The sequence below is a fragment of the Ranitomeya variabilis genome, chromosome 7 (assembly GCF_051348905.1).
Source record: "Ranitomeya variabilis isolate aRanVar5 chromosome 7, aRanVar5.hap1, whole genome shotgun sequence".
In the NCBI taxonomy this organism is placed as follows: Eukaryota; Metazoa; Chordata; class Amphibia; order Anura; family Dendrobatidae; genus Ranitomeya; species Ranitomeya variabilis.
In genome coordinates, this window is record NC_135238.1 from 19782166 (window position 1) to 19809221 (window position 27056).

Below are 27056 nucleotides of genomic sequence, written 5' to 3' on the forward strand. Positions count from 1 at the left end.
AAGTAAAAAAAAAACCACTACATACTCACCTTCTGATGTCTGTCACGTCCCCCGGCGTCCACAGGGTTACGCGCTGCTGCCGAGAACTTCCTGCACTGACTGTGTCAGCACCGGCCGTAAAGCAGAGCACAGCGGTGACGTCAGAAGGTGAGTATGTAGTGGTTTTTTTTTTTAACTTTTACAATGGTAGCCAGGGTAAATATCGGGTTACTAAGCACGGCCCTGCACTTAGTAACCCGATGTTTACCCTGGTTACCCGGGTGCTGCAGGGGGACTTTGGCATCATTGAAGACAGTTTCAACGATGCCGAAGTCGTTCCCCTGATCGTTGGTCGCTGGAGAGAGCTGTCTGTGTGACAGCTCCGCAGAGACCACACAACGACTTACCAACGATCACGGCCAAGTCGTATCGCTGGTCGTGATCGATGGTAAGTCTTTTAGTGTAACGGTACCCTTATGTTCATTAATACTCAGTGGGACCCCAATATCAGGTTGCTGTAGGTGCGACTTGGACTAGCTCCAATAGTAGCCACTGGTAAACGATGGTTGATCATGGCGATTCTACGGATTACTCTTACAGGGTCCAAAGCTGTTGAAATTGAACTCAAGAAGAAAAAAAATTAAATAAATTAGTTAAAAAAAAGTCTCCATAATCCTAACTTTCTATACGCAAGGTCTTTTGGAGCCCATGGTGATCTAGGATCAGTAAGCTGGGACTGTCAGCATGTTTTGAAGTACAGAGTTACTTCTTCTTCAGGAAAGACCACATTTTATACATGTGGTCTTTCCTGAAGAAGTAACTCTGCACTTCGATTGCGTTGAAATAAGCTACCACCATACTTTACTATACTGGGATATACAGGACGTCTCAATCCTGTTTGCAGCGTGGAAATTGTCCACTAACTAATTTTTACCTTCTGATGTCTGATGGTCGCTTGCTGACCTGTGGATCCGCTGGAGCTGATTTTCTACATTATATGCTGTTTCTACAGATTAAACAGGTACGTTTAATCTGAGCGAAAAGCTCATTGTATATCTCAGATAAGACCCTATTTGCGCTGATCTCTCCTACAGCTTCTTGGTTGTGCCAATCTGTACATCAGCCGGATCAGTACGCACCTGCTAGTGACTATCTGTGTATCAGCTGTACCCATCTGCATCTGTGATACCTGTGATCCTGCCTGCATCTACTGTTCTTTCCTACAGGGCTGTTCCAGCTACCAGTTCCTTGGGGGTCAGCTGTCGTATGTTTGAGGTCTGTCCTGGAGTAGCATCTGGTGTTCATCAGGAGCCAAGCTGGTGATGTGATCAGGCCAAGCTGGTGATGTCATCGGGCCAAGCTTGTGAGGTCATCGGGTCAAGCTTGTGATGTCATCAGCCCTAGCTGGTGATGTCATGAGGCCAAATTGGTGATATCATTGGGCCAAACTGGTTTTGTCATCTGGCCAAGTTGGTGATGTTATCAGGCAAAGTCAGTGATATCATCGGGCCAAGTTGGTGATGTAATGGGGTCAAGCTGGTGATGTCATGGGGCCAAGCTGGTGATGTAATCGGGCCAAACTGGTGATGTCATGGGGCCAAGCTGGTGATGTCATCGGGCCAAACTGGTGATGTCATGGGGCCAAGCTGGTGATGTCATCGGGCCAAGCTGGTGTTGTCAAGAGGCCAAGCTGGTAATGTCATCGGGCCAAGTTGGTGATATCATCAGGCCAAGCTGGTGATGTCACGGGGCCAAGCTGGTGATGTCGTGGGGCCACGCTGGTGATGTCATGGGGCAACACTTGTTGACAATAGAACCAAATGTAGACAATGGTCGAAATAAGAGAGATACCATAGGGGAGCAAATAGGAGTACACTGGACCACAGCAAGGGGACTAACAGGCCCATGTAACCTGGCGCCAGCCCTTTTAAGAGCAGTATATTGCGGTTCGTATCGCAGTCTAAATATAGTAATGTGCACAATAGAAAACATAAAAGAATGATGACATGATTTCATCTATATTTACAGTAACCGTAACAAGCCTTTCTAAGCGGATGGTCCCAGCCGGAGGCTTTTTATAGATGGTCTACGAGTTGTGATCGGCCTCTGGACGTCTGTACAGGAACATTAGTGCATTTCAGGAACCAGGCCGGCATTCAGTTTCCATGTCCCACCAGTAATCTGCGGAGCCTGATGGCGGTACAGACCTATAAAGAGCAGTATATCACATAGTGAAATGCGCTGGGCAGAACTGAGTGACTCCTGGAGATATGAGGTGCGTTTAGCAATGAAAGGATAGGATCTTGTGTGGAGTTCTAATGGGGATGTTGTTTTTAAGGAGCCAAACTTACCCCCGTGTAATTCACCTTGATGACTTATACATAGGGCTGTGAAATAGCGCCACCACAGGGGACACCCAGCATTACATGATGCCTCTTCAGATCATTGGGCTGTGCGTACAATTTATATATGTGCTGGGTCCTTCAGAGAGAAACTGAAAATAGGAGAAATATACTCCATATTTTAGCCAACAATAGTCAGAGGAGGAGTTCCCCTTTAAATCATCATTGATAGTCAGAGGAGGAGTTCCCCTTTAAATCCTATACCTGTCACTAAGGGAAGCAAGACACAACAGTCTCTGTATCTCATCACAAATGAATATTTTTTGTTGCCGATCATGGGGGTTAATCTGAATTTCGCCTCTTCGGGAGGGCCGTGTAAACCATTCTGTAAAGGGGAAGCCTGTGCCAATCATCGCTCCGCGCGGCCCCCCGCTTTGCTTTATAGAAAGATCAAAATGCAAATGTGGGATTTACAGTGTAACTGTGCAGATAGGACGTCGTCTGTGAGGGGGCCGCCGCGCGAAAATAATTTTACATAAATACATAAAATTTAAAGGATCATTTATTGTGAGAGGCAGCAAGGCGGAATAAACAGGAGAGCGACGCGGGGGGAATTCTCGGCCACGTCGCCGGCAATTTGTCCTGTCTGCTTTAGTTAAAAGGAAACTGATTAACCCCTTAGTCTTCTGCCATATACCATCAGGGCTGGAAAGCGCTGCGCCATTGGCAAACCTGTGAATGGGCCCCATATATGATGACAGTAAGGGCGAGGGCACACTTGTGCAAAATAATAGATGGCGGCGATTGAGTCATCACATGCACTAAATTAATTCACATCTCAGATCAAATCCCAAGCTTTATTCAGAATCCTAAATTAAAGGGGCTGTCCATGAGTAAATTGAGCTCAGGGCCCTCCATACTCAGTACTGTGTCCTCCGGCACTTACCTAGCATCAACATCAGGCAGCTATGTCACATGACACTGTTTCTTCTGTTTAGACCAATGTAATGGCTGCAACTGCTGATTGGCTGCAGCGGTCACTTGACACCCCCAACAGATGCTGATGCTAGGGGACTAGCGGAGGACTCAGTGCTGTGTATGTAGGGGACTAGCGGAGGACTCAGTGCTGTGTATGTAGGGGACTAGCGGAGGACTCAGTGCTGAGTATGTAGGGGACTAGCGGAGGACTCAGTGGAGAGTATGTAGGGGACTAGCGGAGGACTCAGTGCAGAGTATGTAGGAGACTAGCGGAGGACTCAGTGCAGAGTATGTAGGAGACTAGCAGATGACTCAGTGCAGAGTATGTAAGAGACTAGCAGAGGACTCAGTGGAGAGTATGTAGGGGACTAACGGAGGACTAAGTGCTGAGTGTGTAGGGGACTAGCGGAGGACTAAGTGCTGAGTATGTAGAGGACTAGCGGAGGACTCAGTGCAGAGTATGTAGGGGACTAGCGGAGGACTAAGTGCTGAGTATGTAGGGGACTAGCCAAGGACTAAGTGTTGAGTATGTAGGGAACTAGCAGAGGACTCAGTGCTGAGTATGCCGAAGCTGCACTTGCCTGGAAAGTATATCATTTTTATACCACAGTAGGGCCATTAAGATGGGGTCATTAAATAGTGGACAATTCCTTTAATGAAGACCCCAGACCTGACCCTCATATAATTCAAATCCAGATCAGACTATTAAATAAATTCAGATCTCAGATGACACTTCTCCATTTTTCCTCCTGGCTTGTCTTGACTTTGGAGCCCCTTGTCTGGTTTGGCCAAACCTAGAACCTTCGAAGAGCTGCACTATAGGATCTATGTTCCTGTATGTTTGCACCTGTGGAGAGCTGAGGGGCTGGTTACATTTCTGCAGGCTTCAGAGCTGGAATCCGACATCCTTCCATACTTTTATCTGCAGAGAGCTTGGTAGCCTCATCTATACTTTTTTCACTGTACATGTAGAAGCCTAGCTGTAGACTTGCTGACTGTTTCCAGTAACCATTGTGACAGCAGCGACACCTCCAGTCCCCTGTGCAATGTCTGTTTCATGGCCAGAATGCAGGACAGAGGTGACAGTTCTGGGGGGGTGAACTATAAAGTCTCCTTCCTCAGCAATAGTAATAAAACCATAATATATAACGCTGGTTCAGATCCTGAAGCCTGGTGGAGGCGGCTGCTGAATATTTCATGCCATTCTCTTGCTTTTGAAGTTGATTTCACAGACCTCCGGAGCTACGCTCTTCTTTCTTCTCTTTGTATCTGTAAGTTTATTTTATATTGTTAGTTACTTTCCCCTAAAGCAAGGTCAGAGGGAAACTTGTCACTGGGGTAAACCCTTTAAATATAAAAGAATCTATTTAAAGGGTGTGGTCTTATGTAATCCATATACCCTAATAGGTATCTTCCATTGCACAGCCCCTTTCATCCAGTTTTAAAGGGTCTCTATTAAATTTTTGACATGTGGCAACCAGAGGGATCTGTGAGCTTCAACCCCAATCAATGGCGACAATGGTGAAGCACAAGCGATCAGTAAGCTCCGCCCCCGAGGAGCTGTTTCTCTTTCAGCTTTGATTGGTTAATCCCCTGAAAGCCAAGTGTACAGTGTATGGGCTCGCATACTTTCTATTGACCTGTACAATGCACACTTCGCTCTCCAAGGAATAGTTTAGGGACATAGCAATCTGTTGATCGCCTCTGCCTCTTCTCGTATTAAATAGTGGGAATCTCCATTTATTGATTTAATCAATCTTGTAAAGGGCCTTTGATGCAAAAATAATCAAATTATTAGTTACGGAATAGCATGGTGAAAAAAAAATCCCAAAAATATTATGTAGTCACAAAGTATAAAAACAAGTCCATAAAACGTAAAATATTATAAAGTGCATTTTAATGAGGAAGGACGTAGCTCACTACTCCCCCTACTGTTCACTATGGGTCATAGATCCTAACTAGTGATAATTCTAATCTCTCGAAAAACATTTTGGCTTCGGCAGGAGAAATTACAGATGCGCCATTTATAATACCCGTTGTACCTGCGCCTCGCACCTCCGCCAACCAATTTGCGTTCACATCCTAAATGACTAAATATCACTACATTTGCAGGAAAGTCCCAGCCCGATCACGGCCATGAATATAAATCTAATATTCGGGCTTCCATATTTTACTAATGCGCCTTTTAACCTATGACCTTTCCTCGGCTGAGGTTAGCCAGAGAGAGGAAGATCATTTTATTTTTGAGATTGCAAAGCAATTTGAAATTCATGAACCTTGCATTGATGGAAAGTGAAGCAAGGGCGGAGGAGCCGGGCCGGGCAGCCCAAATGGGATCGGGGACATTTCTATTTGATCGATAAGAGATAAAAGCTTCGGGGGGAGGATGGGAGTTTTGATCTTAATCCACATTTAATCCATCTCAAGAAAACATTTAAGGTTTTTCTAATTATTTGGTGTCGGATCAGTGGGGGTCCATCTCCCTGTTCCCCCTCGATCATCTGATTGAAGCTGCCAAAAGTGAGGAGAGAAAGTTGCAGTTCCATCCATGGCCACTACACAATGAATGGCACTGTGCAATTTTTTGTGAGCCACAGATCCTTCAATTAGGCTACTTTCACACTAGCGTCGTGCACTGCACGTCGCTATGCGTCGTTTTGTAGAAAAAACGCATCCTGCAAAAGTGCTTGCAGGATGCGTTTTTTCTCCATTGACTTGCATTAGCGACGCAGTGCGATGCATTGCCACACGTCGCAACCGTCATGCGACGGTTGCGTCGTGTTGTGTCGGACCGTGGCCACCAAAAAACTTTGCTTGTAACGTTTTTTGGTGCTTCGTGCCCGTCCCCGCCTCCCCGCACATCACAATGGGTCAGCGGATGTGTGGAAAAACAACATCCGCTGCCCCCGTTGTGCGGCGCTTCCACAGAATGCGTCGGTGCGCCGCAACGTCGCATTGCGACGTGCAGTGCACGACGCTAATGTGAAAGTAGCCTTAGTTGATCATGGTTGTGCCACCAATCTTATATTGACGACCTATTCTCCAGCCTTGTTTCATATTGTAGGCAGTGATGATCGAGTATACTCGTTGCTCGGGTTTTCCCGAGCACGCTCGGGTGATCTCCGAGTATTTGTAAGTGCTCCGAGATTTCGTTTTCGTCACCTCAGCTGAATGATTTACAGCTGCTACACAGCTTGAATACATGTAGGAATTCCCTAGCAACCAGGCATTCCTCACATGTATTCAGCCTGCCTAGAAGCTGTAAATCATGCAGCTACGTCAACAAAAACGAAATCTCCGAGCACTTACAAATACTCGGAGATCACCCGAGCGTGCTCGGGAAAACCCGAGCAACGAGTATACTTGCTCATCACTAATTGTAGGCTCACTGGGTCAGGTGGATCCTCTAAGTCCAAGGTCCAGGTGGGAACACATGCCGCAGGCAGTTGTGTCCTGAAAGACGCAGGCAGACACATAGACACGGCAAAATAAAAATCTTATTAAACTCCTGGAAGCTGCAAGCGGACAGGAGACGTCCTGGAAGCTGCAGGCGGACATGAATCAGGGTTACTGGAAGTCAAAGAGAAACAGGTGAATTCTTGAAGAACGCTGACAGGTAGCAGCAGGGTTACTGGAAGCCGCAACCGCAAACAAACAGGTGAAGTCCTGGAGATTACTGTTACTGGGGTTACTGGAAACCGCAGGCAGGCAGGAGACGTCTAGGAGACAGCAGACAGCCAGCAGAGCAGGTCAATGTGTGCCTACAAACTCAGAGTCTTAGGTGCACTGAAGTCTTAATACTAAGACCCAGGTGTGTGTCTTGGGGGCCTTATATAGGCCTGGGAAATACAATGCATGGTAGCTTGCCGGGCTACTTGCACAGCCCAAGGTGGGACACAAGGAAATTTAGCAGACCGGGGTGAGGGAAGCAGAGAACGGATCTGGGGCAGGTGTGTAACAAGACCATATTAAATTAAAAAGAAAACTTTAAGGACCTTCCATAGAATTTGTTTGTGGAATGCCTACATACAGGAAAAAGGGATACTGGCCCATCAGATTAAAAATACACTATTTTGGGGTGCCTGTGGATATGCCAGACCTGAGGTAGCAAAATTATGCAAATATAACCCTAGTTTGACATAGACAGGAGAGACATAAACATAGAGATGACAAAACCATCGCATACAGAATAGGGTGGTGGCACTGGTTATGCAGGCGCATTGCTGCTCCTTTGGACAAATAGAACTGAATGGAGTCATGGTCATACGAGAGCACTACTTCTATTTACACAAGTCTCGGATCCGGACTTTGCTTCTCTCACCCTGGTCTGCTGAACTCTATTGGGCTCTCCACTATGTGTCCGCCTTTGGCTTCCACGTCTCGTGTCTGCCTGCAGCTTCCAGTACTTCTGCTACCTGTTCCCAAACTTCTAGGACCTCTGCTACATGACCGCCTGTGGATTCCAGGATGTTTCCTCTCTGTCTGCAGCTTCCAAGATCTCTGCTACCTGTTCCTGGTCTTCTAGGACCTCTACCTTTCCGCCTGCAGATTCCAGGACCTCTCCTGTCTGCCTGCGTCTTCCAAGACCTCTGCTACCTGTTCCCGGTCTTCCAGGACCTATGCTACCTGTTCCTGGTCTTCCAGGACCACTGCTATCTGTCTGCGGTCTCCAGGACCTCTGCTACCTGTTTCGCTACTCTTGTCTGTCTACGGTTCCTGTCTTGTACTCCTGCCTGCCTACCTCTGCTACCTGTCTGTGGTCTCTAGGCTCTGTCCTACCTTTTCCCGGACTCCAGTCCGTGGTCTTATGTATCTAATTTCCATGTGCCTCAACTGCCTGCTGTACCGATGCCTGTGGTCCTTGTACCAACACCTGTGGCCCGTGTGCCCACATGAGAACTTGGGCTTTGAGGATCCACCTCACCTTGTGAGCCTAATACAGAGGACATTGGAAGCCCATTCTCCGGATAGGTGGGAAGATCAAATTGCTGGGACCCAAGATGATCCTGAAGGGTCCTGTGCTCCCTGTGTGAAGGGAGCATTAGTGCACAAGCATGCCCATGACTCCTTTCACATCTCTGGGTCCAATAGAGCCGCAGAAGACACCAATAAACCGTGAGTGCAATGGGTGCAATACCAGCACATGCACACAGTGGACACTGTATCACTGTTATTAGGATTGGAAGGTGTCCGATCACTCGGAGCCCTAATGGTCCTAAGAATGTGGGGTTTGGTGCCCCCTGTACGAATCGAACATGACCATGATTGTGATCATGACTCCATTCACTTCTATGGGTCTTAGAGATCAGCAGTGCGTATTGATGACTACGGATCCCATAGACTACAGTAGTTCTCAGTCATAATCAATAGGGGTACAATTGTTGGGACACCCACTGATCTTGAGAACTCTGGTCAAGTGCCTCACCCATGAATGTTGCGGCAGTGCGCATGTGTGATCACCACTACCTTGCATGCGCATTATCCCTCCATGTAAGTGGGAGATCCTAAATTGATATTTTTGAGATCCAGCAGCCTGACCCCCTACTATTGTGATATAGCCAGTGCCTTAATTTGATCAAAACTAGAGGAGGCACCAGACACTGGCGGTATGTTCCTGTAATGTTGTCACTGTGATATGCTGCCTAACCGTGAGAGCCTTCTGTATGTGAAGAGGCACGGTGTCATCGGGAAAGTCCAGCTTTCTCAGCCACAGCTCCTAATCTGCACTTACACTTCTATTTAGCCATTTAAAGTATCGCATTATCATATTCCGCCATATACTTTTCACTATTATATCGCCGCCGCTGAGTGTTTGTGCATGATAAAAAACCCAATGGACAGATGGGATCATAAAATTTTCTAGGTGAGTAATTCTTGTCCTTTATGCTGCTGTTACCTCCTGGAGTCAGCGCAGATGTTATCGTGCAATATTACAAAAAGCAATAGATGTAAGAAATAGAACACGTATAAGGTCCGCAGAGCGGTATTATATACATAGCAATAGGAAAAGGAGCCGATAACCCCAGACTATTAGCCACACAGTCACAGTCCCTATTGCATGGGCTGTAACATCAATGCCTTTGGCATAGTGCTATTAATTTTTTCTGTAGCACATGGAAATAGTATGTGTACATAGTATGGCACTATTAACTGTGCACCATATAGAAGTATTGTTTGAGGGTTGAATGTACAGCGGGTGAAATAAGTATTGAACACGTCACTAGTGTTGAGCATTCCAATACCGCAAGTATCGGGTATCGGCCGATACTTGCGGGTATCGGAATTCCGATACCGAGATCCGATACTTTTGTGATATCGGGAATCGGTATCGGGATTAATATCAAAGTGTAAAAGAAAGAATTAAAATAAAAAATAGGGATATACTCACCTCTCCGACGCAGCCTGGACTTTACCGCCGTAACCGGGAGCCGTTGTACCGAAGAATGCGCGCTTGAAGGGCCTTAGATGAGGTCACTGCGCTCTGATTGGTCCGAAGCGGTCGCGTGACCGCTACGCGACCAATCACAAAGCCGTGACGTCACCTAAGGTCTTTCAAGCGCTTGAAATACCTTAGAAGACGTCCGCAGCATCTGATTGGTCGCGTAGCGGTCGCGTGACCGCTACGCGACCAATCACAAAGCCGTGACGTCACCTAAGGTATTTCAAGCGCTTGAAAGACCTTAGGTGACATCACGGCTTTGTGATTGGTCGCGTAGCGGCCGATACTTTCCGATACCGATACTTTCAAGTATCGGACGGTATCGCTCTACACTACACGTCACCAATCTTAGGCCGGGGTCACACATGCGTGTTTTACGGACGTAAGAGCGCAGAAACTACGTCCGTAAAACTCGCATAACATACGGCACAATTATTCTCAATGGGGCTGCTCCTATCAGCCGTATATTACGGATCCGTAATATACGGCTTTCTACGGGCGTACAAAATCGCAGCATGCTGCGTTTGTCAGCGTATTGCGCAAAAAAATCGCCAATGAAAGTCTATGGGGGCGAGAAAAATATGGATTCCACACGGACCAGCAGTGTGACTTGCGAGAAATACGCAGCGGTGTTAGTGAAAAGTCGGTAATTCAATTGCCGGCTTTTCATTTCTCCTGCACAAACCCGACAGGATATGAGACATGGTTACATACAGTAAACCATCTCATATCCCCATTTTTTTGCATATTCCACACTACTAATGTTAGTAGTGTGTATGTGCAAAATTTCAGCGCTGTAGCTGCTGAAATAAAGGGTTAAATGGCGGAAAAAATTGGCGTGGGCTCCCGCGTAATTTTCTCCGCCAGAATGGTAAAGCCAGTGACTGAGGGCAGATATTAATAGCCAGGAGAGGGTCCATGGTTATTGGCCCCCCGTGGCTAAAAACATCTGCCCCCAGCCACCCCAGAAAAGGCACATTTGGAAGATGCTCCTATTCTGGCACTTGGCCACTCTCTTCCCACTCCCTGTAGCGGTGGGATATGGGGTAATGAAGGGTTAATGCCACCTTGCTATTGTAAGGTGACATTAAGCCAGATTAATAATGGAGAGGCGTCAATTATGACACCTATCCATTATTAATCCAATTGTTTGAAAGGGTTAAAAAACACACACACACATGATTAAAAAGGATTTTAATGAAATAAACACAGCGGTTGTTGTAATAATTTATTGCTCGCTCAATCCATTTCCAGGCCCTCGCTTGGCAAAACAATAAACACACAAGATACATACCTTCTGGTGAACCATCTCGTCCCACGAAGTAATCCATCTGAAGGGGTTAACTAATATTACAGGCACGAGCTGCGATAAACCACTCGCTCGTGCCTGTAATCCCCGGGTGCTGAAAGGAAAGCAGAGTGATCTATATTTACATTGAGTCGCGGTGATGCGCCCCTGCTGGATGTTCTCATGAACTGCAGCCTGGGAACTTTTTCCCACGCTCCAGGTCATATGAGGACATCCACCAGGAGGCGCATCACCGCGACTGAAGGAAATGTAGGTCAATGACCTACATTTCATTCATTCGCCGGGGAATTACAAGCACGAGCACAGCTGCATTAGCAGGGCTCCTGCCTGTAATATTAGTTAACCCCTTCAGATGGATTACTTCGTGGGACGAGACGGTTCACCAGAGGGTATGTATATTGTTGGTTTATTATTTTGCCAAGCGAGGGCCTGGAAATGGATTGAGCGAGCAATAAAATATTAAAACAACTGCTGTGTTTATTTCATTAAAATACTTTTAAATCATGTGTGTGTTTTTTAACCCTTTCAAACAATTGGATTAATAATGGATAGGTGTCATAATTGACGCCTCTCCATTATTAATCTGGCTTAATGTCACCTTACAATAGCAAGGTGGCATTAACCCTTCATTACCCCATATCCCACCGCTACAGGGAGTGGGAAGAGAGTGGCCAAGTGCCAGAATAGGCGCATCTTCCAGATGTGCCTTTTCTGGGGTGGCTGGGGGCAGATGTTTTTAGCCACGGGGGGCCAATAACCATGGACCCTCTCCTGGCTATTAATATCTGCCCTCAGTCACTGGCTTTACCACTCTGGCGGAGAAAATTGCGCGGGAGCCCACGCCAATTTTTTCCGCCATTTAACCCTTTATTTCAGCAGATACAGCGCTGAAATTTTGCACATACACACTACTAACATTAGTAGTGTGGAATATGCAAAAAAAAGGGGGATATGAGATAGTTTACTGTATGAAAACCATGTGTCATATCATGTCGGGTTTGTGCAGGAGAAATGAAAAGCCGGCAATTGAATTACCGGCTTTTCACAGATATCGCGCAGAATGAAATATAAATACAGAATATATACATATATATATATATATATATATATATATATATATACTGTATATATGTTTTCCCGAACATTTGAGCACATAAATCCATTAGATGTCGGTTTTGCAAGCCTGCGCAAAAATCTCGCAGTACGGATGCCATACGGATTACATATGGAGGATGCCATGTGCAAAATACGCTGACACACCGACTACGGATCAATATTTTGGGAACATTTCTCCGTATTACGGCCGTAGTACGGACGTATAATACGTGGCGTATTGTCTTACGCCAAGTGTGACTCCAGCCTTATAAGTAAAATTTCAACAGATGTCTATAACAGCCCATCCAATCCACACAGGCAAAGAAATCAAACCATAGATGTCCATTAATTATGTGTAATACTGAGAAATGACACAGGGGAAAAACTGTTGAACACATGAAGAAAGAGAGGTGCAAAAAGCCTTGGAATATCCTGACACCAGCTCAAATTATTAGTAATTAGAAAGCAATCCTGACACTTAGTGAAAAATAATGTCAGCGGCTTCAATTGATGGTCTATAAAAAGGATTCTTATGATGGATAAAACCAGTGAGCTTTCTCAAGACCTTTGCGACCTTATTGTTGTAAAATAAATTAATGGCATTGGTTACAGAAGAATTTCTATACTACTGAAGGGTCCAGTGAGCACTGTTGGAGTCATAATCTGGAAGTGGAAAGAACATCATTTCACCATAAACCGGCCACGATCAGGCACTCCCAGCAAGATTTCTGACAGAGGAGTGAAAAGAACTATCAGAAGAGTTGTCCAAGAGCCAAGGACCACCTGTGGAGAGCCACATGAAGACGTGGAATCAGCAGGTACAATTGTTTAAAAGAAAATAATAAGTAATGCATGCAACCTCCATGGCCTGTATGCACGCTCACCACACAACCTCCATGGCCTGTATGCATACTCAACACGCAAGACTCCATTGCTGAACAAAAAGCATGCTCAAGTGCGTTTACAGTTTGCTTAACAACATTTAGACAAGCGTGTGAAATACTGAGAGAATATAGTCTGGTCAGAGGAGACCAAAATTGAACTCATTGGATGCCATAATACCCACCATGTTTGGAGGCCAAAAGGCACTGCATATCACCCCAAAAACACCATACCAACAGGGAAGTTTGGAGGTGGGAACATCATGGTGTGGAGCTGTTTTTCAGCATACGGCACTGGAAAACCTCATATGGTTGAAGGAAGGGTGAATGGACAAATGTACCGAGACATTCTTGATAAAAATCTGCTGCATCTATCAGGATGATGAAGATGAAATGAGGGTGGACATTGCAGCAAGACATTGATCCCAAACACACAGCCAAGGAATCTCTCAACTGGTTTCAGAGAAAGAAGATAAAACTGTTAGAATGGATGAACCGATCACTGGACCTGAGCCCCAGAGAAAACGTGTGGATGGAACTAAAGCCCAGATATCATAGCAGGAGCCCACAGAAGCTTCAGGATGTGAACAGCGTTTTTGTGGAAGAATGGTCCAAAATCACACCTGAGCAATGCCTGCTACTAGTTTCTCCATACAAGAGACGTCCTGAAGCTTCATCACCAACAAAAGCCTTTGTAGCCCTGTGTCATTTCTCATTATTACACATAATTTCTGGACATCTATGCTGATTTCTTTGCCTATGTCAATTGGATGGGTCATTACCGACATCTGGTGAGAATTTCATGTCAAAAGCACTTTTAGAAATATATTTACTCACAAAATTTCACCGACTGTATGTATTGTTAAGCAGTATAGAGCACTATTATAACTGGCACAGTTACTTTTGTACAATGCATAGTGGTATTTGAGCACTATATGGTAGCCTTATTTGTAAACAATATCGAACAGTTATTTAGATAAGATACAGCTTCATCATTTTCTCACTGTATAACGGTAATATCCAGGAACTGTATTGAACTGTTGTTTGAATACAATGTGGTGGATTTGTTTGCACACCGTATAGCAGTATTATTTTTGGCATTGCTTCATGATCTATATAATCGTCTAAGGGTTACTTCCGTCTGTTTGTCTGTCTGTCTTTCTGTCTGTAATGGAAATCCCGCAACTTAGTCTGGCCGCGAATTGGCCCCTCCCTACTCTCCCCCAGTCAGTGCCAGTGTGTTGCCCCATCCCGGACCAACTTTTTACTATTGATGCTGCCTATGCAGCATCATTAGTAAAAAGATATAATGTTAAAAATAATAAAAAAAATAAAAAATGGTGCTATTCTCACCTTCCGTCGTCCACCGATGCACGCGATGCTGCCGCCATCTTCTGTTCCCAGTAATGCATTGCGAAATTACCCAGATGACTTAGCGGTCTTGCGAATGGGAGTGGACAACCCCTTTAAGCCAATATTCTCAGTCCGTCTCTACAGCAGATGGCTCTGCTCTCACACCGCTTCTCTCTAATTATCTATTCTGCCCGTACGCGGAGGCACCGCACGACCATAACTCATTCATCACTCCAGGTACATGACAAGTTATATTGAGGCCAGCGAAGATTAATGCCGGATCAAACCTGAGGACTCAACACGCGGCCGAGACCTAATAACAGGGAAATATCGAATTAATGTCACCGGGAATATGTCAGAACGCCCTTATACTTACCAGGGTGAGCCGCTTATCTCCACGGAAGTCTCCAGAAAAGATAACAACGTATTTATAGGTACAGAAAATATCATCAAATATAGAGCATCCAACTAACACGGAGAAAGGAATGACTGCACCAGCAGAATGGTGAGCGCAGCTCTGGAGTATAATACAGGATGTAACTCAGGATCGGTAATGTAATGTATGTACACAGTGACTGCACCAGCAGAATAGTGAGTGCAGCTCTGGAGTATCATACAGGATGTAACTCAGGATCAGTAATGTAATGTATGTACACAGTGACTGCACCAGCAGAATAGTGAGCGCAGCTCTGGAGTATAATACAGGAGGTAACTCAGGATCAGTAATGTAATGTATGTACACAGTGACTGCACCAGCAGAATAATGAGTGCAGCTCTGGGGTATAATACAGGATGTAACTCAGGATCAGTAATGTAATGTATGTACACAGTGACTGCACCAGCAGAATAGTGAGTGCAGCTCTGGGGTATAATACAGGATGTAACTCAGGATCAGTAATGTAATGTATGTACACAGTGACTGCACCAGCAGAATAGTGAGTGCAGCTCTGGGGTATAATACAGGATGTAACTCAGGATCAGTAATGTAATGTATGTACACAGTGACTGCACCAGCAGAATAGTGAGTGCAGCTCTGGAGTATAATACAGGATGTAACTCAGGATCAGTAATGTAATGTATGTACACAGTGACTGCACCAGCAGAATAGTGAGTGCAGCTCTGGGGTATAATACAGGAGGTAACTCAGGATCAGTAATGTAATGTATGTACACAGTGACTGCACCAGCAGAATAGTGAGTGCAGCTCTGGGGTATAATACAGGATGCAACTCAGAATCAGTACAGGATCAGTAACCCTGGTTAGCTGGGTGAGAACCAATATAGGCATCACTCCAGTTTCCTTAGATGTTAATCATCCAGCTTTCCTAGACTCCTGACTGGCAGTATATAGCTGTAGTAATGTATCGCTGCTTCCACACTAATGTGTGACGAGGTAGATTTCCTTTTCAGGGGTTAGGAAAGCTGGGTGTCTTCTCCTTTTGGAGCTATGATGCACACGTATTGGTTATCACCCAGCTTTTCTCTCCATGGATCCTACATATTATAATAAAAGGTGGAGGAGGATTTTCCTTTTTTTCCGCAGAACGAGATGACTAAAACAGGAGAAACGTGCAAAGAGAAGATAAGGAACAAAGAAAAGAGCAAAATTAGAGCAGGAAGAAGCGTCAGTAAAGAGAGAGCGAGAGCAGAGAACGGAGAGAAGAGAAGATAAAAATGAGGGAAGCTTGAAAAGAATGTCGGCGGCGAGAGGAGCGGCCGGCTTCCTGTCATGGAGACACATAATTAGCCTTGGAGGAAATCACTGCCTTTATCAGTGCATTAATACGAGATGCCGGGGCCAAGTTATTACATCATGGAGCCAAATTTCCCGTCTTCCTCCTGGTGACTCCGCAGACCCTCACCAGAGGCAGAAGGCCGAACATCGGTTTTATATTTTATGGTCTACCTACATTTGTGGAAAATACTCCTGTCTTGTATGTATAAGGGGCCCTGCAACCTGAGATTGGCCCCAGGGCCCCTCTACTGGACATGAAGACTCCGGTAGTATACTTGCACATGGCCAAGAGGGGGGGCACAGGGATAGATTGGGCATCAGACCTTCAAAGTCTGCCACCAGATTTCACAATAACAAATGCATATGTTGTTTAACAGATACTAGACCTGGCAAGGCTGGTGTACTTACTTTGAAAATTCATGTCAGAATGGTTGAATAATCCTTTTTGAGCGTTTAATCTCCCTCTGCATAGCCTGATTGACTTTCCTCAGTGTCCCTCCTCCCTGCTGCTGAATCTCTACACACCAAGCCTGACTGTCAGCTCCTCCTTGCTGTTAAATCTAAACACACCACTCCTAGTCGACAGATCATCAGTCCTTCTCCCTGTTACTGAATCTCTACACACCAAGCCTGATTGACTTTTCTCAGTGTCCTCCTCCCTGTTGCTGTTGAATCTCTACATAACAAGCCTGATTGACTTTCCTCAGTGTCCCTCCTCCCTGCTGCTGATTCTCTACACACAAAGTTTGATCGACTTTCCTCAGTGTCCTTCCTCCCTGCTGCTGAATCTCTACATAATAAGCCTGATTGACTTTCCTCAGTGGCCCTCCTCCCTGTTGCTGCTGAATCTCTACACACCAAGCCTGATTGACTTTCCTCAGTGTCCCTCCTCCCTGCTGCTGATTTTCTACACACCAAGCCTGACTGTCAGCTCCTCAGTATCCCTCCTCCTTGCTGCTAAATCTACATGCACCTAGCCTGACTGACAGCTCCTCAGTGTCACTCTTCCCTGCTGCTAAGTCTCCACACACCAAGCCTGATTTTCAGTTCCTCAATGTCCCTCCTCCCTGCTGCTAAATCTGCACACACATAGCCTGATTGTCAGCTCTGCAGTGTGTTCCCTCCTTGCTGTTAAATCCACTGTCCACTAAAATAATTGTCAGGTCCTCAGTGTCCCTCCTCCTTGTTGCTGTTGAATTTCTGTGCACATAGCCTGGATGTCAGCTTCTTACTGTCTCTCCTCCCTGCTGCTGAATCTCCAGATTCACCGGTCCTCAGTCTCACTCCTACTTGTTGAATCTCCACCCATAGAGCCTGATTGATAGTTCCTTAGTGTCTCCTATCTGCTGCTGCTCAATCTCCACCCATCGAGCCTGATTGACAGCTCCTTAGTGTATCATATCTGCTGCTGAATCTCCACCCATCAAGCCTGACTGACAGCTCCTTAGTGTCTCCTATCTGCTGCTGCTGAATCTCCACCCATCGAGCCTGACTGACAGCTCCTTAGTGTATCCTATCTGCTGCTGCTGAATCTCCACCCATCGAGCCTGATTGATAGCTCCTTAGTGTATCCTATCTGCTGCTGCTGAATCTCCACCCATCATGCCTGATTGACAGCTCCTTAGTGTATCCTATCTGCTGCTGAATCTCCACCCATCGAGCCTGATTGATAGCTCTTTAGTGTATCATATCTGCTGCTGAATCTCCACCCATCATGCCTGATTGACAGCTCCTTAGTGTCTCCTATCTGCTGCTGCTGAATCTGCGCTAACCAGGGCTGACTGGTAGTGTCACAGGGTCTTACTCCGGTACCACACAATCAACAGAGCAAGAGAATAGTGAAAAGATCCGAGAACCTTTATTTAGGCAAAGACACAAAAGGTCCATATATACGATCCACCACACTGAGGATACAATAGTCCAGACACGAATGCAGTTCAGTAACAGGATAAAAGTCCAACAATCCAGCAGAAAGGATAGCATAGTCCATATACTCTTCTTTCTCTCTGATATCCTCTTCACATCATTCCACACCAGACTGATCTGTGTCTCACCTCCCTGATATTTACAAGTCTCCCTCCTCATTCACAGGTCAGGAGGGGGAAGGTCTCAGGGGCTCATGGTTTCAACAATCTAGGTCAACATGTAATTAGCATATTAGCAAACAACATTATTCACTGACCCTGTGGAGAGATAACAATACAGAACTGTGGGGAGAATATCAGATGGCAAATAACAACTCATCCTACAAGAGAACACCATGATAATCAGTAAAATATAAATATACACAAAAATGATACCCACATAGCATATCACACCATCACAACCTCTCCCCCCTCATAATAAGTGAGCACGCCATTAGGTCTACACAGACCTCTGACCTGCTCACTTTAGTCCACTTTGCTCCACTGTTTATAGTTCCTTGTACAGTGGCAGGGGTTGCAATAATCATGAGCACTTGTCCATAAATTCCCGGGTCCTGGCTTTATGGTCATACCAGGCTTTTTGACTGGACTGGGCCATTCGCTGATGTTCATTAGCCAAGGTAGCTAGCTGGGTGAGACAGTCTCTGAACTCTAGAACGTAGGGAATGATGGGCGTTCCAGTATCTGCGATATCTCCCTCCAATTGTTCTTTCAGAAGAGTGAGAGGCCCACGGACCTTCTGCTCCCACAAAATGACTTTGTAACTCCCCAATGTCATTTCCAAGGAGGATATCTGCAGGAAGTCCTCCCATAATGCCAATCCAACACAGTTTTTCTCCAAAACCATAATCCAAACATACCAAAGCTCTCTGTATATATTTGCGGACACCCACCGCCAGGACAATGGGAATTTCCGGGCCCTGGTGAATTGCCTTGGGTCGAACCACACGGGGGTCAGCGATAGTCAGGAATGCCCCCGTGTCTCTAAATCCCAACACTTTGTATCCATCAATTAAGACATCCTGCAGGTGGCAATGCCGCTGCTCTGTATTTCTGATGGACAAAGGCCGGAGTCCGTACACTCCAGCAGGGGTATCTATGGTGCCGTGGTTGGTGGTCCACTCTGGTGGGGGGGGGTAGCTCTTCCTCAGGCGGGATGTAGTGCACAAGATGTACTGGATGAGGTGGGGCTCCCTCCGAATACTTGAGGGATAGCCAGACTGCAAATGTCCAGGTTGCCCATACCCATAACATCTCCTCTCTGTGATACCCCCAGGTCATGGTCGGAACTGTTGGGGCCCCGGATTGTGAGCTGTGATTGTCATCGGCCTGTGGCTAGGTGGAAGGGCAGATATAATCAGAGGGGGACGGGGGCGCGGGAGAAGGCCGTGGTTCATTGTCCAGAACCTCCTCCATTGTGGCCGGGTAGTAAGGGCTTCATCGGCCAGGGCTGCAGCTATATCCATGGTGCACGGCGTGCTCTCCCGGACCCATTCCCGTACCTCTGCGGGGCACTTGGCAAGAAATTGTACTATAAGGAACGACTGTATAACATCTTCCACAGCAAAGGCGTTTTCTGCTTCCAGCCATCTCCGACATGCCTGGGACATCTTATGTGCATACATCCTAAACGATCCTCCCGTAGTGCATGGGAGGTCTCGGAACTTGGCCCTATATGAGTCTGGGGTGATAGCATGGTAATCCAGGATAGTCTGCTTTACAACATTATAATCCCGATTCCGCTGTGAGTCAATGGTTCGGTAAGCCTCCGCCAGGCTACCGTTCAGGAGTCCCAATAACAAACACATCCAGCCAGAGTGGGGCACCTCCATCACAGCACACTGCTGCTCAAAGTCCTTGAGGAACCCCTCCACATCTCCGGAAACCTCATCAAATGGCTTAAACTCTGTCCGGGTGATCCGTACAGGCTCCCGGATCGTTGGGTTTACATTCCACATTGCGTTACTCTCTCTTTCAAGCTCCATTGCTTCTTGTCTCCGCTGTGCCCGGCAGGCAGCCTCCTCCTTGTACTCCTGAGAGACGCCTGGGCCCAGAACTGCCATCTCTTCTTCGTACCACACCACCCACTGGCTTTTTGGGGTGGGGGTCCTCGTCTCCAGTGCTCGTCCTTCAGACATATGGGGGGAGGTGGTCGGGCTGGCACCCACCAGTAGGTCAATTAAGGCCTCTTTAGTCAGTCCCTGGTAGTTCAGGCCCAAGTCTCTGGCTCTCTCCTGTAAACTGGATACAGTCCAATTTCTGTACTCACTCTGTGTGTGGTTCTCCATTAGGTTACGCTCTTTTGATCCCGCTGCTTGCCACCAGTTGACACAGGGTCCTACTCCGGTACCACACAATCAACAGAGCAAAAGAATAGTGAAAAGATCCAAGAACCTTTATTTAGGCAAAAACACAAAAGGTCCATATATACGATCCACCACACTGAGGATACAATAGTCCAGAAAACGAATGCAGTTCAGTAACAGGATAAAAGTCCAACAATCCAGCAGACAGAGGATAGCATAGTCCATATACTCTTCTTTCTCTCTGATATCCTCTTCACATCATTCCACACCAGACTGATCTGTGTCTCACCTCCCTGATATTTACAAGTCTCCCTCCTCATTCACAGGTCAGGAGGGGGAAGGTCTCAGGGGCTCATTGTTTCAACAAGCTAGGTCAACATGTCATTAGCATATTAGCAAACATCATTATTCACTGACCCTGTGGAGAGATAATAATACAGAACTGTGGGGAGAATATCAGATGGCAAATAACAACTCATCCTACAAGAGAACACCATGATAATCAGTAAAATATAAATATACACAAAAATGATACCCACATAGCATATCACACCATCACAACCAGCTCCTCATTAATGCTCTTTCTTGCTGGGCCTGCTCAGTCTGTACCCACCAAGCTTGACTGGCATCTTCTCAGTGAACCTCCTAACTGCTGCTGTTAAATGTCTGTCCTCTGGTTACCTGAGTATCTTTTAACACTGCAGCCCATCAGCAACCGCTGATGGGCTGCAGCTGTCACATGACACACCGGGGCCAAAGTCATTGGATTGCATTGGCTTCGATCCAGCAGTTGAGTATATGTTTTTATTTAATTTAGACACTTTATTGTTTAAGTAGCAGTTGTCCTGTAGTGGAAAAACCCCTTTAAGAAAATTATGTTCTCCTTCTGACAATAGCAAAACCAAATACGTGTACGTTATGTGTGACATCTACATTTTGGTGGGTGAATTTTTTTATTTAGATTTTTTTAAATTTATTTTTTTAGACTGGTTTCTTGCCATCAGAGTTGTAACTTGAAGCTCATGGGGCTCATCACAGCATTGTAGCCTGGGAAAGCATCACTAATAATATTTTTTAATTGCAAATTAATGTCTTTAGTAGCAAAATTATGTATTTAGTCAATTCCGTATGTATATTTATAGCAGTTGTAGCCCCATATTTCGGATTCGGAACTCCAATGCCCTGCATAGACGAATAAATAAAGGACACAATTGTAACTACCTGCAGCCACCACTAGAGGGAGTATTGCTCAATAATAATAAGGCCACGTAGTATGCAGTTAGCTCCAGAGCCTCATCTAGTGGTGACTGCAGAGAGTAAGAATTCTATTGCTTATTTTTACATTTCTGCAGAGGATTTGGACCTGTGTTTCAGAAAACTGGAGCAGATTGCAAAAAAAGATACAGCGAGAAAAAAATCAGCACAATATTTTGAACCTACTTATAGTACTTTTAAATATGATAATCTGTACTTTAATTGTAAACATTAACATTTGATGAGCGCATTTCATATAAAATGCAAAAACCGACTTCTCCAGCTACAAAGGGAAGACTTCACCGAGGGAAGATTATGGGGAATTCTAACTATGTGCCAATTGATTGAGGGAATTAAACTTGCTGTACAGATAAGAGAAAGCAATCATCCAGAAATAAGCCCTGATTACTGCGAGCGATAGAAGGAGACACAAGATCCAAACTCCAGCGCTGACTACGGAGGAACCAAAACCACAGGAAACGTAGCAATGGCATTAGAATATTCTGGAGCGTAATCTGCTACAATCTGATATACATCCCAACAATATCACGTATACAGCACTGCAGGTGACAGAACATGCAACCTGTATATGACGGTGCATTATATTCTTATACAAAGGGGCAGTATAATCTACATATATAATTGTCTAGTCTAAGGGGTACTTCCGTCTGTCCTTCTGTCTGTCTGTCTGTCACGGATATTCATTGGTCGCGGCCTCTGTCTGTCATGGAATCCAAGTCGCTGATTGGTCTCGCCATCTGCCTGTCATGGCTGCCGCGACCAATCAGCAATGGCCACAGTCCGATAAGTCCCTCCCTACTCCCCTGCAGTCAGTGCCCGGCGCCCGCTCCATACTCCCCGCAGTCACCGCTCACACAGGGTTAATGCCAGCGGTAACGGACCGCATTATGCCGCGGGTAACTCACTCCGTTACCGCCGCTATTAACCCTGTGTGACCAAGTTTTTACTATTGATGCTGTCTATGCAGCGTCAACAGTAAAAACATCTAATGTTAAAAAAAATAAATAAATAAATCATTATATACTCACCTACCGCCGCCTTTCCCGCTCCTTGCGACGTTCCGGTGCCAAGGATGGTATGCGAGAAGGACCTTCCATGACGTCACGGTCATGTGACCGCGACGTCATCACAGGCCCTGCGCGAGAAGGAGCTGCCATGACGTCACGGTCATGTGACTGCGACGTCATCACACCCTGGGACCGGAAACTGCCGCCTGCACTGCACACAGGCGACAGAACTACAAGGGTACCCTCGGAAGGTGAGTATATGTTTATTTTTTAACCTGTGACATACGTGGCTGGGCAATATACTATGTGACTGGCCAATATACTACGTGGCTGAGCAATATACTACATCACTGGGTAATATACTACGTGGCTCTGTGCTGTATACTACGTCACTGGGCAATATACTACGTCACTGGGCAATATACTACGTAACTGGGCAATATACTATGTGGCTGGGCAATATACTATGTGGCTGGGCAATATACTATGTCACTGGGCAATATACTACGTCACTGGGCAATATGCCACGTCACTGGGCAATATACTACGTAACTGGGCAATATACTACGTAACTGGGCAATATACTACGTGGCTGGGCAATATACTACGTAACTGGGCAATATACTACGTAACTGGGCAATATACTACGTAACTGGGCAATATACTACGTGGCTGGGCAATATACTACGTAACTGGGCAATATACTACGTCACTGGGCAATATACTACGTCACTGGGCAATATACTACGTAACTGGGCAATATACTATGGGGCTGGGCAATATACTACGTGGACATGCATATTCTAGAATACCTGATGCGTTAGAATCGGGCCACCATCTAGTAGTAGTTATATTCTTGTACATAGGGGCAGTATTATAGTAGTTATATTCCTGTACATAGGGGCAGTATTATAGTAGTTATATTCTTGTACATAGGAGCAGTATTATAGCAGTTATATTCCTGTACATAGGAGCAGTACTATAGTAGTTATATTCTTGTATATAGGAGCAGTATTATAGTAGTTATATTCCTGTACATAGGGGCAGTATTATAGTAGTTATATTCTTGTACATAGGAGCAGTATTATAGTAGTTATATTCCTGTACATAGGGGCAGTACTATAGTAGTTATATTCTTGTATATAGGAGCAGTATTATAGTAGTTATATTCCTGTACATAGGGGCAGTATTATAGTAGTTATATTCTTGTACATAGGGGCAGTATTATAGTAGTTATATTCCTGTACATAGGGGCAGTACTATAGTAGTTATATTCTTGTACATAGGGGCAGTATTATAGTAGTTATATTCCTGTACATAGGGGCAGTATTATAGTAGTTATATTCTTGTATATAGGAGCAGTATTATAGTAGTCATATTCTTGTACATAGGGGCAGTATTATAGTAGTTATATTCCTGTACATAGGGGCAGTACTATAGTAGTTATATTCTTGTATATAGGAGCAGTATTATAGTAGTTATATTCCTGTACATAGGGGCAGTATTATAGTAGTTATATTCTTGTACATAGGAGCAGTATTATAGTAGTTATTTCTTGTACATAGGGGCAGTATTATAGTAGTTATATTCTTGTACATAGGGGCAGTATTATAGTAGTTATATTCTTGTACATAGGGGCAGTATTATGGTAGTTATATTCTTGTAAATAGGGGCAGTATTATAGTAGTTATATTCTTGTACATAGGAGCAGTATTATAGTAGTTATATTCTTGTAAATAGGGGCAGTATTATAGTAGTTATATTCTTGTAAATAGGAGCAGCATTATAGTAGTTATATTCCTGTACATAGGGGCAGTATTATAGTAGTTATATTCTTGTATATAGGGGGCAGTATAATAGTAGTTATATTCTTGCACATAGGAGCAGTATTATAGTAGTTATATTCGTGTACATAGCAGCAGTATTATAGTAGTTATATTCTTGTACATAGGGGCAGTATTATAGTAGTTATATTCTTGTAAATAGGGGCAGTATTATAGTAGTTATATTCTTGTACATAGGGGGCAGTATTATAGTAGCTATATTCCTGTACATAGGGGCAGTATTATAGTAGTTATATTCTTGTATATAGGGGGCAGTATATTAGTAGTTATATTCTTGCACATAGGAGCAGTATTATAGTAGTTATATTCTTGTACATAGCAGCAGTATTATAGTAGTTATATTCTTGTACATAGGGGCAGTATTATAGTAGTTATATTCTTGTAAATAGGGGCAGTATTATAGTAGTTATATTCTTGTACATAGGGGGCAGTATTATAGTAGCTATATTCCTGTACATAGGGGCAGTATTATAGTAGTTATATTCTTGTATATAGGAGCAGTATTATATTAGTTACAACATATTTTTGTACATAGGAGCAGTATTATAGTAGTTATATTCTTGTACATAGGAGCAGTATTATAGTAGTTATATTCTTGCACATAGGGGAGAGTATTATAGTAGTTATATTCTTGTACATAGGGAGCAGTATTATAGTAGTTATATTCTTGTACATAGGAGCAGTATTATAGTAGTTATATTCTTGTACGTAGGAGCAGTATTATAGTAGTTATATTCTTGTGTATAGGGGCAGTATTATAGTAGTTATATTCTTGTACATAAGGGCAGTATTATAGTAGTTATATTCTTGTTCATAGGGGCAGTATTATAGTAGTTATATTCTTGTACATAGGGGGCAGTATTATAGTAGTTATATTCCTGTACATAGGGGCAGTATTATAGTAGTTATATTCTTGTACATAGGAGCAGTATTATAGTAGTTATTTCTTGTACATAGGGGCAGTATTATAGTAGTTATATTCTTGTACATAGGGGCAGTATTATAGTAGTTATATTCTTGTTCATAGGGGCAGTATTATAGTAGTTATATTCTTGTACATAGGGGCAGTATTATGGTAGTTATATTCTTGTACATAGGAGCAGTATTATAGTAGTTATATTCTTGTACATAGGAGCAGTATTATAGTAGTTATATTCTTGTAAATAGGGGCAGTATTATAGTAGTTACATTCTTGTACATAGGAGCAGCATTATAGTAGTTATATTCCTGTACATAGGGGCAGTATTATAGTAGTTATATTCTTGTATATAGGGGGCAGTATAATAGTAGTTATATTCTTGCACATAGGAGCAGTATTATAGTAGTTATATTCTTGTACATAGCAGCAGTATTATAGTAGTTATATTCTTGTACATAGGGGCAGTATTATAGTAGTTATATTCTTGTAAATAGGGGCAGTATTATAGTAGTTATATTCTTGTACATAGGGGGCAGTATTATAGTAGCTATATTCCTGTACATAGGGGCAGTATTATAGTAGTTATATTCTTGTATATAGGGGGCAGTATAATAGTAGTTATATTCTTGCACATAGGAGCAGTATTATAGTAGTTATATTCTTGTACATAGCAGCAGTATTATAGTAGTTATATTCTTGTACATAGGGGCAGTATTATAGTAGTTATATTCTTGTAAATAGGGGCAGTATTATAGTAGTTATATTCTTGTACATAGGGGGCAGTATTATAGTAGCTATATTCCTGTACATAGGGGCAGTATTATAGTAGTTATATTCTTGTATATAGGAGCAGTATTATAGTAGTTACAACATATTTTTGTACATAGGAGCAGTATTATAGTAGTTATATTCTTGTACATAGGAGCAGTATTATAGTAGTTATATTCTTGCACATAGGGGAGAGTATTATAGTAGTTATATTCTTGTACATAGGGAGCAGTATTATAGTAGTTATATTCTTGTACATAGGGGCAGTATTATAGTAGATATATTCCTGTACATACGGGCAGTATTATAGTAGTTATATTCTTGTACATAGGGGCAGTATTATAGTAGATATATTCCTGTACATAGGGGCAGTATTATAGTAGTTATATTCTTGCACATAGGAGCAGTATTATAGTAGTTATATTCTTGCACATAGGAGCAGTATTATAGTAGTTATATTCTTGTACATAGGAGCAGTATTATAGTAGTTATATTCTTGTACGTAGGAGCAGTATTATAGTAGTTATATTCCTGTACATAGGGGCAGTATTATAGTAGTTATATTCTTGTACATAGGAGCAGTATTATAGTAGTTATTTCTTGTACATAGGGGCAGTATTATAGTAGTTATATTCTTGTACATAGGGGCAGTATTATAGTAGTTATATTCTTGTTCATAGGGGCAGTATTATAGTAGTTATATTCTTGTACATAGGGGCAGTATTATGGTAGTTATATTCTTGTACATAGGAGCAGTATTATAGTAGTTATATTCTTGTACATAGGAGCAGTATTATAGTAGTTATATTCTTGTAAATAGGGGCAGTATTATAGTAGTTATATTCTTGTACATAGGAGCAGCATTATAGTAGTTATATTCCTGTACATAGGGGCAGTATTAT

At 43.9% G+C, this 27056-nt stretch overlaps 1 long non-coding RNA gene across 1 annotated transcript in view; it reads right to left on the reverse strand.

Annotated features, from left to right (window-relative positions):
- Positions 1–3675: 3675 nt before the first annotated feature.
- The window catches only part of LOC143784544 (uncharacterized), a 124953-nt gene continuing 101572 nt past the window's right edge, over positions 3676–27056 (reverse strand). Inside the window, exon 3 of the long non-coding RNA XR_013217811.1 lies at positions 3676–4568. This is a non-coding gene — a long non-coding RNA (uncharacterized LOC143784544). The remainder of the gene's footprint in view (positions 4569–27056) is intronic.